The 13,369-nt window shown below is 41.5% G+C and overlaps 1 non-coding gene and 1 pseudogene across 1 annotated transcript; one reads left to right on the forward strand and one right to left on the reverse strand.

Moving 5' to 3' along the window:
• Nucleotides 1-765: 765 nt before the first annotated feature.
• On the reverse strand, nt 766-883 carry LOC124725768 (annotated as a pseudogene).
• A 253-nt stretch (nt 884-1,136) lies between these two features.
• On the forward strand, nt 1,137-1,220 carry Trnas-gga. The gene is given in 2 exon segments: nt 1,137-1,176; nt 1,186-1,220. It is a non-coding gene; the product is annotated as a tRNA-Ser (tRNA).
• Nucleotides 1,221-13,369: the final 12,149 nt, after the last annotated feature.

Raw genomic sequence — 13,369 nt, forward strand, 5'->3', positions numbered from 1 at the left:
TAGCGGTCTCGCGGTTCCAGACTGCAGCGCCAGAACCGCGCGGCCACTTCGGCCGGCCATGGATTTCTGGGGTCCCCAGCATTAACAGCAGCTTCCTCACTCTCCTCCCTGTGAGAGCAGCAGAGGCCCTATGTCTGGCCCTGTATAAGACGACAGCTCTCTTCCCAGCCGCTGTTTAGCCGATGGCGGCTCCTGTGATATATGTGGTCAGTGTCGCCCTTTCTGTCAGTGTTCAACTGTAATTAAATACCAGACATGCAGTGCTACAGAAATTGTTAGTACGTGGTGATAGCCAGTATCAGCCAATGAAATGATTAATAATCTGACTGTGCATTGTAAACAATGATCTACTATAAGTATAAATCAAACAGAATATACAGAATATTTAATGTATGGAAGCAGAATCCTGTCGCCTTACAAAGGGAATAAAGAATGGTTCGTGACTGGGAGTAAAACTTGTGGTGAAGAGGTCTGCTGTTGACATTGCTATTCTCAGTTAAAGTGGAGAAAAATTACCCACTAAATGGAATGAAAAGTCTGATACGAAACGAAACTCCACCCTAAACAGGCCATGAAGGCCCAAGGGTACTGACTGGCCGCCGTGTCATCCTCAGCTTGTAGGCATTGTCACTGGATGTAGAGATGGAGGGGTATGTGGTCAGCACACCACTCTCCCGGCCCTATGTCAGTTTCCGAGACCGCAGCCGCTACTTCTCAATCAAGTAGCTCCTCAGTTTGCCTTACAAGGGCTGAGTGCACCCCGCTGGCCAACAGCGCTCGGCAGACCGGATGGTCACTCATCCAAGTGCTAGCCCAGACCGACAGCGCTTAACTTCGGTGATCTGACGGGAACCGGTGTTACCACTGCGGCAAGGCCGTTGGCGAAACGTCTGATAGGTACAGAATGTTAACTGAGAGAAAAAGCAATGAGGAGCAGAAAAAAATGAGAATAGCAAAAACTCAGTATCAAAACTGATGACAAAGAAGAAGATTAGGGAATCGTACTAACGTGGAAGCGAAATAACATATGATAGACGAAGCAAGGAGGAGATAAAACGCAGACTAGCACACGTAAAGAGCCCACTCCTGTCCAGAAAATTCTACTACTATCTAATACAGGTCTTAATTGTGTGCCGGCCTGGGTGGCCGAGCGGTTCTAGGCGCTACAGCCTGGAAACGCGCGACCGCTACGGTCGCAGGTTCGAATCCTGCCTCGGGCATGGATGTGTGTACTGTCCTTAGGTAAGTTAGGTTTAAGTAGTTCTAAGTTCTAGGGGACTGATTACCTCAGCAGTTAAGTCCCATAGTGCTCAGAGCCATTTGAACCATTTTTCTTAATTGTGAGAGGATATTTATGAGAACGTACATTTGGAGAACGTCATTGTACGATAATGAAGCATTGTCTGTGGGAAAATAGGAATAGAAGCAAATCGAAGCGTTTGAGGTGAGGCGCTACACATGGATGGTGCCAATTTGGTGGACTGATATGATAAGGGAGGAGGAGGTTCTCTGCGGAAAGAAGTATGTGCAAAACACTGACAAGAATAAAGGATAGGACGATCACGTGTGAGGGAAATACAGAAGGAACAACTCTAGTGCGGGACTGTGACTGGGATCTATCCGACAAATAAGAGGGTCCCTGGATGTAAGTGCTACTCTGAGTACACCAAAAGAAGCGTTGTTTAAAAAAAAAAAAAAACTCGATATAAGGTTTCTGTATTATGCATTCTTCATGTTTAGAGACTGTTATCTGGTTACGTGAAATAACAACATATCTGTATATAATAAGAAAAGTGTATGCAGGATCAGTTTTCGGTGTGAACTGAAACGTTGGCTGCGTAAAGTATGGATAATTCAGCTTCCATTTTTTCCTTTGATTTAACATTTCGTCAGTAAGTAATGTCAGTTTTTCCCAGCAACAACCTTTGGAAACCACCTGTGGCTGAAAGGGTGAGTGGACATGCATATCAGGGCAAGCAAATATGCATGAGATTTTCTGATTCATGTTGACAATACAGGAAGGAGATAAAACGTCCACTGATGAGCGAACAGAGTACTTTGTGACTAGTGTTCTGAAACTACCGTAGACTACCATAATAAGCGTAACTATGATAGTTTTCCTAGTAACTTTGGTCAGTTGAGGTCATACCTGCGTTACCTGTACATTGGGTGTGTTGCATATCTATTGGGCGTTACCTCATAACCACTTTCTTTATCTATGGCTTCAGTGTCTCACTATATTCCTCTAAAAGCTGGAAATTGTGAACCGTCTAGTAGCTAAGTAAGGATATATAAAAGGCTGTGTAACCTACAGGATATTTTCGTTCCACAAAGCTATTCTCCTGTTATTTAACAATAGACAGTTTTTGTAGCAAAATTAAAATTTTCAATATTTAATTCAGGATTTATTCGAAAACTTTTGGTTTGTAGCGTGAAACAGAGAGATGTCGTAGTAAAAATAAAGAAAACGATACAGATGTATCACTTATCACTACAAAAGAAAATTTACACAACAAAAAGATAAAGCAAAAAAATCGCAAAACAAAAATATACCAAACACCGCTTCAGTACCTCGTCGAACTTATATAAAACATGTTCCTCTTATCCATAAACATTTTGCATTTATCATAATAACAGAAAACTCTTGCCTTTGATCATGATGAAGAACGTTCTATTGTGGGCAAGATAATAACAATCATTACATATTTGTTTATGTCTGTGCATGTAAACTGTTCTTGCATCAAAAGTAATTGGTTCAAATGGTTCAAATGGCTCTGAGCACTATGGGACTTAACTTCTGAGGTCATCAGTCCCCTAGAACTTAGAACTAATTAAACCTAACTAACCTAAGGACATCATACACATCCATGCCCGAGGCAGGATTCGAATCTGCGACCGCAGCGGTCGTGCGGTTCCAGACTGTAGCGCTTAGAACAGCTCGGACACTCAGGCCGGCATTTATAGCTATCTCAGAGACTTAGTATACATGGAATTTATTTTTGACTTGTAAAGCTTCTTTCTATACAATATTGTTGTACCTTTGTTGTTAAGAAGAGCGATGTTCCTTTGAACATGCATGCATGTCCGCAGAAACGTTGCACCATTCTTCTTAACAGTACAGACACTGTAATATCCTATATACCCACCGATGCCAGGCAGTGACTTTTAATTAAAATGTCCTCCCCTGTGTAGGAATTACGTAATATGTGTACGAGTACAGATTGTGAGGCAGGAGTGGCGACATGTGGAAGTTTGGGTCTTACTATCAGCCGTACATGGATAGCCAAAGCAGTTAAAGAGATCGCTCCAGTTAAGTCGGAAATCCGGGTTCAAGTCTCAGTCCGACAGAAATTTTCGTTCTCAAAATTCCTTCCCACAGCTGATGGCTGTTTGTATTTGCAACTGCGAATACATTTAATACATTCATTGTATACAATGTCTGAAGCAGTATATTTGCGGAAATGAACGAAGAGCTTCTTTGCTTCACCAACACAGTGGTAGTAAGTAGGTACATTGAGCGCACTTGACATGTGTCTTACGCAACCTTTTTGATGAATTAAGTAAATTAATTTTATTTTCATACAAATTTATTTTATTCAGATTTCGTAATAAGGTAAAAGTAAGGTAAAATAAAATAAATTTAACTCATTTATATCAAAATAAAAGTAATTTAGTTAATTCGTCAAAAAAGGCATGTAATAAAAGAAGCCAAGTGCGCTCAGCTGCCGGCCGCTGGTGGCCGAGCGGTTCTGGCGCTACAGTCTGGAACCGCGCGACCGCTACGGTCGCAGGTTCGAATCCTGCCTCGGGCATGTATGTGTGTGTTGTCCTTAGGTTAGTTAGGTTTAAGTAGTTCTAAGTTCTAGGGGACTTATGACCTCAGCAGTTGAGTCCCATAGTGCTCAGAGCCATTTGAACCATTTGCGCTCAGCTACCCACTTACTACTAATGGGAAAGATGCCCATGCGAAAAGCAACTGAGATTAAAGTCCACACCCATAACATGCATAAGCCTCTGTGAGTGAAGGGTTCCAAAGAGCGAAATAATTCACGATGCTCTAAGTCAGTGTTACGTTGCACCTCACTTTTCAAACGAGTTTCCAAAGAGCGAGTTAAAGCCTGCTGGTGGTGGTGCTGCAGCAAGTCTCACACCACGACGTTCATTGAATTGATAAGAGGCCTTATTCCCCTGTCGCTTAGCCGTTCTTGTGTATTCAGAAAGGTTCGACAGTGTCATATACATTTGTAAACAAAACGAAATCAAACTGTAACGAGTAGGCACCCACACCACAAAACAAACTTAATAAATTCGGTGTTCATACAAAGAATACAAATACAGCATATCGAAAGAAGAAGAGCAACATCTTTTAGTTTTTAATAAACTGTAGTGGCAAGTCCTGCCACCGAATGTATCAGGATGACCAAATGTAGCGGGAAGAGGTAGGAGGTACCCTATTAAAACTTGTCCGAGCTTACCAAATGATTTATTGTTTCCAACCACAGTGCCCTCGTACACCTCGGTCTGCATCACAGGCACCCACAATGCTGAGGAAGCACCCCAGCAGCCCATGCAATGTAATGCTGTGTCGAGCCGCCTTGTACGCCAACTGAGTTGCGGTGTCGTCGAGATGCAGGCAGTTGACTCTGCGGTCTGCGTCCCTGCCGACTCAGCGCCAGTCAGTGTGAGCCGCAGGTAGCCAGCTGCGTCCTTCTTGCCGGCATGGCTGAGATCGTGGCGACAACAAGCGTCCGTGATCCAGAGTCTGAATGTGTGGCCCTCGCCTCAGCATGCCTTCGGCATGTGTTAGAAGCCAGGACACCAACCGTGGAGTGGCCCACCATTGCCTGGCTACAGACCCCACATCGCCCTCAGAGGGTCGATTCAGCTATCTGCCGTGGACTGGAAACCTGGTGCCCCATCTGCTGCTGTGTGTAGCTGGTGGTGTGACATGCCCCGCCATCCGGGAGAGCTGCCACACTTGAATCAATCTCGTTATCAACAGGCATTTAAATGTGGCTGTGCACCTCTGTTCTGCCATACGTACCACTTCACCTTACGTACTCATAACGGGCTAGGTTGCCGAGTGGGCCCCCTTCTGCCTGTGACTTGTGACATGTAAAACCGCTACTTTTACTCTTTCAGCAATTTGACGACCCTGTGGCCTCTTATTCTACTTTGCAACTGTTGGTATGCATAACTCACTGCAATCCAGCCCACACCTGGCTGTAACTTGTGCAGAATATTGCACAAAACTAACTCTCCCTATCCTAAACGATGGTGCCACTACAAAACAAAGCAAAATCAGTAAATCGGTACATCCCAGACAAGTTAATACGACGTCAGTTTGTATTTGTAGAGACAAGATTGCAGTGCTTAATTCTGTCACTGAGTTGAAAAAACTAACAGCGTCATCTACTGGTTCTATGATATACTACAGAAATATCATTCCATTATGTACTACATTGTGATGATTAAACAATCAAAGTACTAAGCTCAGCAAAAGATTTTAGACAGAATTTTTAATTCCGATACCATACTTCTCCATTTCACAATATTTATGAAATGAAGTGCACATGTTGCCCCAAGCTATGTTCAAGTTATCTGTGGAAATTAAACGAAAATTTGGCTAGTAATTTTGGACATTAGCTTCTTCAAACAGACAGACACGATGGTTTTACAAGTTTTATAATTAGAATAGATATAGATGCCTTTTGATCAGCATGATGACAAGAAGTAGCCATCTGTTGCAGAGCTCTCTGTTGAACGATATACCCAAAACTGTATGCTACAAAACACTTGTGACTGCACCAGCATTCCACTTTCACTACGTAGTCGGATCTCCCATATATTTCCCCTGCCCTGTTTTGCAGAGCATGTCATTCTCCAGCCGCCACATTTTGTGATGAGGCACAGATGACCAGCAGCTTGTCACTGACTCATGGTTTAACCATACTTCAACCACTTCCCACATACGAACACACAGTAGGACACAAACTGCCCTGCCAGCACCCCCGTTTCCTAGATGTTGCCAGGCTCTGGGTCATTCCAATCTGCCTTTGGTCAAAGTCGTTTATGTCAGTGGATGCCCCCTTCCCTCCTCACCCCCATCCATTTGTGGCCTGTTTCATGGTTACAATAATACCCCATCTACCTCTCCTCCACTTATAGAGGGTGTTATGTGTATAAGTGCAGGTAATTTTTATTGATGACTATGGACAGTGTACTAAAGAACATTACATCAATATTTACTTCATTGCAGTGTAATAATTAAAGCTGTTACGAGTAGCATGTTTTAGGCAGGTTAGTACCTCCAAGTACACATAGAACAAGCAAGCCATCAACATTTATTTTCCCCTGGGCAGTAAGCCAGGTATCAAAGTCTGGACACGTTGATGCAAAACCGACAGTCTATACTGACAGGTGTCGTCCATTATACAGTGCAGTTATGCCTGTGCAGAAAACATCAGTAGTAAATTATGTGAAACGTTCTCGGGATGACTGTTAGACACAGAGAAAAAAAAACAGCTAACACACTGAACTGCGTACATGTTAAAGTACCAATGACCACAATATCTGTACCTGTACCCCTAACACACTGTATACTTTCGTTACTGTGTCACTTGCCGGCAATGCCATCAGGCAGCACTGAATCACATGGTGAAGAGTTATTATAAGGTTTTGGCTCTTGATTCTATATTGTAAATCAGTGATAATACACCGAGATCCTGAGTTCTGAGTCTGCATCTCATGGTCTAGTGGCTAGCGTTGCTGCCTCTGGATCACGCGGTTCCGGGTTCGATTCCTGGCCAGGCTGGGAATTTTCTCTGCCCAGGGACTGGGTATTTGTGTTGTCTTCATCATTTCATCATCATCATCATCATCATCATCATCATCATCATTAGTGACGGTGGCTAGATTGGAGTGTAAAACAAATTGGCCTGTGTAAGACTTGAGACTTTGTACCGGCGCTGATGACCGAGCAGTTAAGAGCCCCACAAACCATACGTCATCATCATCATCCTGAGTTCTGCCTGTGTAAACGACCCGTTCCCACATAATGAGCTAATCTAGTCAAAAATCGTACTAGTTGTTACTATGACATCTTTTGACAGTTTTAAGATGTCCTTCTCAGTCTGTGAAATATATTGTCGACCCCTAGGTATTCAACAACAATTAGTTTCGCCATTCTCTGTTCACCGTTTCAGTGAGCTTTTGCATACGCTCTGTCGTTTGTAACTAGATTCTGATAAATGCCTGTTCGGTTTCTCAACGAAATAAACAGTTGGCCTAAAGCATAACCGAATTTTAAGAAGAAATAAAAGTCATACAATTTGAAAACTGTGTCTCGCTACTTACTTGCCATCATCCATCACGCTGCCTTGAGGTTGGCGAAGAATTAGAGTTTTTAGACTAATCCTGCGTTGCATGGGCATCTATTGCCACGATGCGAGAATAGTAACGGCTACTGCAGTTCTTATATTATTACCTAGTGGGCACGGTTATTCTATTATCTGCAATTCTGTGCACATAGAAGGAAATTCTTTTACAGCACCTTTATGCATAGCCAATTAGTTCTCTTCTGCGTTTCGCAGTGTTGAATATCTTGGTCTTTTTTCCAAGTCAATGGCGATAAATCTCTGGAAAAGGCAGAAACCACAGAAAGAGGATTATGGTGAGGTCTGGTGAATTTCAAAGACTGCTTTGCTTGGAAATTGCTAAAAGTACGGCGCAGTATTCAAGAATTGGAAAAGTGAAGCGGAAAAATTAAACCGTTGGGATGAAACATAAAAAGTTTTTATTGCTTAAACGCTAAACAAGTCTTTCTCTAGGCGAAGTTAAGCTGCCAACTGTTGACTTACCCTCGCGCAGGCTGCCTTAGACGTGAATAATTCATAGCCTCTGCAAGTTGGAAATGTTCGCGAAAACAATAAACTGGAAATATCGCCTAGAGACAATTTACGCGAAATAAATGGCTACGCGGTCACACAACGATTGCAACTACTATTAGTTTTATAGAACATGGGAGATTTGTCAGCAGTATAAAGGCGCTGTTACACAACCAGTGAATTCGCCGGAAGGATTAATGATAATTCCCATAGAATGCAGGGAGTGTCAAGCTTAATTTGTTATGTAAACTCTGTTGGTAAACAGTCGTATGTTTCCAGCTGCAGTAGCAGAACTAGTAAGTCATTTGGTGATATGTAAAGACAATGTACGTATAAAGATAGAACGAAGAGGGAGAACGTGTTGTGGTTTGCTGCATGATTAGAGAAAACAGTGACGCCGTCGTGTGACAATACGCGCCAGGCCATTTGACTGCCATCACAAGCGCTCTACGCTGTTTGCACTGGGTGCGTTTGTTATTATTTTGTCAACAGTGGGAAAACACTTCGTTTGGCGGTTGCAGGGCCATACACAAGCAGCTCTGTTTTGTTTGATCGCTACTGAATCGAGTTTATCGTTCGTCACAGTTCTGTGTTCGCTTTACGTGCTGGGTGACCGAGACAGGATGTCTTTCTCTGGTGTTCATAACTGCGTAGGCCTACTTCAGCACAACTCTATCAGAACGAGTCGAGTAGCACCACAAAATTATGCACTCACTACCATCACCCACCATATTAAGCCTGTCCTTACCACACCGTGCAGTCCTCACCGGCTCTTAGAGCGGCACGGGGGTGGGGGAGGGGGGAGGTGCGTGAGACAAAGAACCGTCCGGATCTTCCTCGTTGAGTCACTAACAAAATTCGTTCCTCTTAGATGATAAGCTACTCATAAAAAATAAACAAATAGATGGCTGTGACAACTGGAGCGGGTAGCTTATCCCACAAATGACGTAAACTGATATGTGCAAAGTGCCATTTATACAGCATCGACTTCTGTGTAAGGGTACAATTTAACTGAACTAAGCAGTTCGATTTGGAGGGCACAAATAAGATAATAACAATAGTGCCCTCTGTAATCATCTGAAGCAAGACGAAATCGATAATGAGGTAGAAGCTGTAAAACAGATTACCGTAGTGAGTGGATACAAAACGGCCAATGGCACTAATAGCTATAACACTGCCAAGTGGTCTGTCAGTTTGAACACGCTTCTGGATCATGTGAATAAAAAAAGATATCATGATTTAAAGTTTTACTAAGACGGTCTTGGTTGCCTATTTGTCTGTTTGAACACGCTAGTCTCCAAAACTACTGGACGAACTTTCATGGAGTTTTCGCAGGTTACTTGATGATGGTTTGGAGCACTATATACGCTTTATTTCATCAGAATCGGATCACGGGAAAAAGGCATCGCAATTTAATGTTTTATGTAAAACCGTCGTATCTGTCTGTTTCTCTGTTTGAACACTCCAAACAACTAGACGAATTTTCATGAGGTTTTCACACACAACTTGAGCATAGCTTGGGTCAGAGTACACGTTTCATTTAAACAGAATCGGATCACTGAAAAACTATATGCCATAACTGAAAATTTAATCCATACTGAAGTTGTAAATGTGGAAGTAACTCTGTCTGCTACGTTTTCACGACTAACCCGTTGAAACGGTTCCAATGAAATTAGGTGTGGAGATAGCTTGAACCTTGAGGAAGAACACAGGCTGCTTTAGAAAGTTTGTAGTACAAGATACTTATAGATCTGAACAATATTACACGAATTGCAGAAAAATATGTACACATTGAAATAGCTGTTTACTCCTTGACTTTTGTTTCTACATCTACATCGATACTCCGCAAATAACACGTAAGAGGGTTCCTCGAATCACCTTCACAATAATTCTCTATTATTCCGATGTCGAAGACCGCGCGGTAAAAACGAGCACCTATATCTTTCCATGCTAGCTCTGATTTCCCTTATTTTGTTATGATGATTGTTTCTTCCTATGTAGGTCGGAGTCAACAACATATTTTCGCATTCGGTGGGGAAAGTAGGAGATAGGAATTTCGTGAGAAGATAACGCCGCAACGAGAAACGCCTTTGTTTTTATTATGTCCACCCCAAATCCTGTATCATGTGAGTGGCACTCTCTCCCCTATTTCTCGATGATGTAAGACGTGCTGCTCTTACTTGAACTTTCTCGATGTTCTCCGTTAATCTGATCTAGTAAGAATACCACACCACAGCAGTGCTCCAAAAGAGGACGGACAAGCGTAGTGTGGGCAATTTCTTTACCAGATCTGTTGCTTCTTCTAAGAGTACTGCCAATGAAACGCAGTCCTTGGTTCGTCTTCCCCACATCATTTTCTATTGTTCTTTCCAATTTAAGTTGCTCGTAACTGTTATTCGTAGGTCTTTAGTTGAATTTACGGCCTTTAGATTTGGTGGATTTATTGTGTAGACGAAGTTTAACGAATTCCTCTTTGCACTCATGTGGATAACCTCACATTTATCGTAATTTAGGGTCAACTGCCAATGTTCGCACCTCACAGATATCTTTTCTAAATTGCCAGATTTTCTGTCATATTTCGAGATCTTCTGATGACTTTACTAGACGATAAACGACAGCATCATCTGCAACTTAAGACAGCTGCTTAGATTGTCTCCTAAATCGTTTACATAGGTAAGGAACACCAGGAGGTACATAACACTACCTTGGGGAAACCAAGAAATCACTTCTATTTTAGTCGATGTCTTTCCACTGAGAGGTATATACACAGGGTAAATTAATTTAGGTTTTATAAGAAAGATGGTCAAATGTAGTGTGGGAGCGTCATGGCTCAACAGCGACCGTTTATTCAAGGTGTTATGGGTAATGTGTAAGAGTAACTTGAGATCGGGAGATGTATGGAGGACTCTCAAGTGTAAAGACGTGTTGTATCTGACATATGCTAGATAATTAAGATAAAAAACAATGTTTTGTTACTAATGCAATGCGCGTATTCATAAGTGATGACTGAAACAATGTATAGCACTCCACCCAATGGTTTTGTAAAGCTAATTGTTTATGTATGATCATTTTATTGAGTGTGTTAATTGAGAGCGTTATTAATTTTCAAAGAGTCAAAATACAAGTTTTAAAGTTAGTGCAATATTGTTACTTACCCCAAGTCAGCACCAGTTTCCAGATCAATATCATTTTTGATTAACTATTTTTCTCAAGAAGTTATTACCTCAGTCATAAGCGACTTAATTAAAATGTGTGCTAAGCAACAGCCTTGTATAATAGCTGTTTCCTAACTATACAGTTTAAGATACGAGTACTAGTAGAGAAAAGTGCGAGAAGCGTTACCATTGCGCAGATAAAGGTAAGAAATTGTATTATTTCAGGGATAGCATTCATTAAGAAAAGGGACCATTATTTTCAAATTGATCAAATTTTGTTTTATTACCAACGCCCATTTCAAATCAACAGTGTTGCACCAAATTCAATTTTTGTGTTATGTAAATTCATGCAGTTCTGGTTTGGTTTAAAGTTACTGACAGTTTACATTCTCGCAGCTTAATGTACATTCTCGCAGTCAGGAAAGATCAGTACAGGCAAACCGCATAAGCGATGAGATAAAATTATATGCATTCACGTGCCATTCCCATTCTAACAGTTGTGTACCAGAACACTGTCAGTTACGTAATTTGAATCATATTTCAAACGTATATGTTTCACATATTTCGAACGTACATGTTTCACCATCACTTAGCCTACGAACTGTGATCGCTCTGACACGAAATCACGAATCAAGTCGCGTAACTGAGATGATACTCAATAGGCACGCTGTTTGACTACACGTATAAGCCGCTTACAAGATACAGTGTCAAAAGCCTTCCGGAAATCTAAAAGTACGGAATCAACTTGAAATCCTTCATCAACAGCACTCAACACTTCGTGTGAGTGAAGAGCTAGTTGTGTTTCACAAGAACGATTTTTTCTAAATCCGTGTTGACTTTTTGTCAATAGAACGTTCTCTTCGAGGTAATTCATAATGTTCGAAGTCTATTACGTTCCAAAATCTTGTTGCATATCGACGTTACGATATGGGCCTGTAATTTATTGAATTAATCCGACTGCCTTCCTTGAATATTAGTGTGACCAGTACACCTTTCTAGTCTTTGTGTACGGATCTTTCATCGAGAAGTGATTGTATATGGTTGTTAAGCATGGATATATTACACCAGCATACTCTGACAGGAATCTAGTTGGTATACACTCTGGATCGGAAGAACTATTTTTATTACGTGATTTAAGTTGCTGCACTATCCCCAGGGCATCTAATTCTAAGTTACTCATGATGATACCTAATGTTGATTCGAATTCTGGAATATTTATGTCGTCTGCTTTGGTGAAGGAATTTCAGAAGGCTGTGTTTAGTTTCTCTACTTTGGCAGAACTGTCATCAATGGTATTTCCACTGCTAACGCGCAGAGAAGGCATTCACCGTGTCTTGCCGCCAGCGTATAGCATACGATGAGAATATCTTTGGATTTCCTGCCAGGTTTCGAGACAAAATTTCCCTTTGGAAAGTAATATCAGCATCTCGCATTGAAATCCGTGCTAAATTTCGAGCTTTTGTAGGACACTGCCAGTCTTGGAGAATTTGTGTTCGTTTAAATTTGGCATGCTTTTTTCGTTGTTTCTGCAGCAGCATTCTGACCCTTTTGTGTACCAAGGCGTTTCAGCTGCGTCGTTCGTTTGTTTATTTGGTACAAATCTCTACATTGCTGTCGATATTATTTCTTTGAATTCTGTTCTGCACTTACATTGTTAATTTGGAAGGAGTGGAGATTGCCTCTCCATTTGTCCATTTTTCTGATACCTTGAAGTCGTTGTTGTTCACGTTAGCCTTATGGGTATTTTGCTTTTGTTTACAGTGTACAAATCTACACCAGCAGGCAATGGCGTTCTAGCCTACCATGTAGGTAGACTCAGTCTCTTCATCGTGGGTGGTATGTCACCATAACTTCATCTACATCTAGATCTACGCACATACTCAGTAAGTCACCGTATGGTGCTAGTCATTTCCTTCCCTGTTCTACTCGAAAATATAGCGAGGCAAAGACGGCTATCTACGTGGCTCTGTATGGGGCCTACATTCTCTTATCTTCGTGGTCCTTACACAAAATATACGTTGGTGGCAGTGGAATCATTCTGCAGTTAACTAAAGATGCTGATTCTCTTAAGGGTCATTACCTTCAAATACGTATGATCTCGAAGTATCTCACAATTAACATAACGAACGGAGTTTTCTGTTTCTGATTATCGTTTTCGATCTGAAGAACTACTGATCAGTTTATGTAATATTTTTTGCGATCAGTACAACTAAAAGAGTTTGTAAAATATTTTTAAACAGTTATAAAAATCATCTGAACGTAAACATAAAACTGTGCATATACATGAAAATACAGAAATTTTACAGAAGACACCTGAAAGCTAAACGT

The sequence above is a fragment of the Schistocerca piceifrons genome, chromosome 1 (genome assembly GCF_021461385.2).
Source record: "Schistocerca piceifrons isolate TAMUIC-IGC-003096 chromosome 1, iqSchPice1.1, whole genome shotgun sequence".
Taxonomy (NCBI): domain Eukaryota; kingdom Metazoa; phylum Arthropoda; class Insecta; order Orthoptera; family Acrididae; genus Schistocerca; species Schistocerca piceifrons.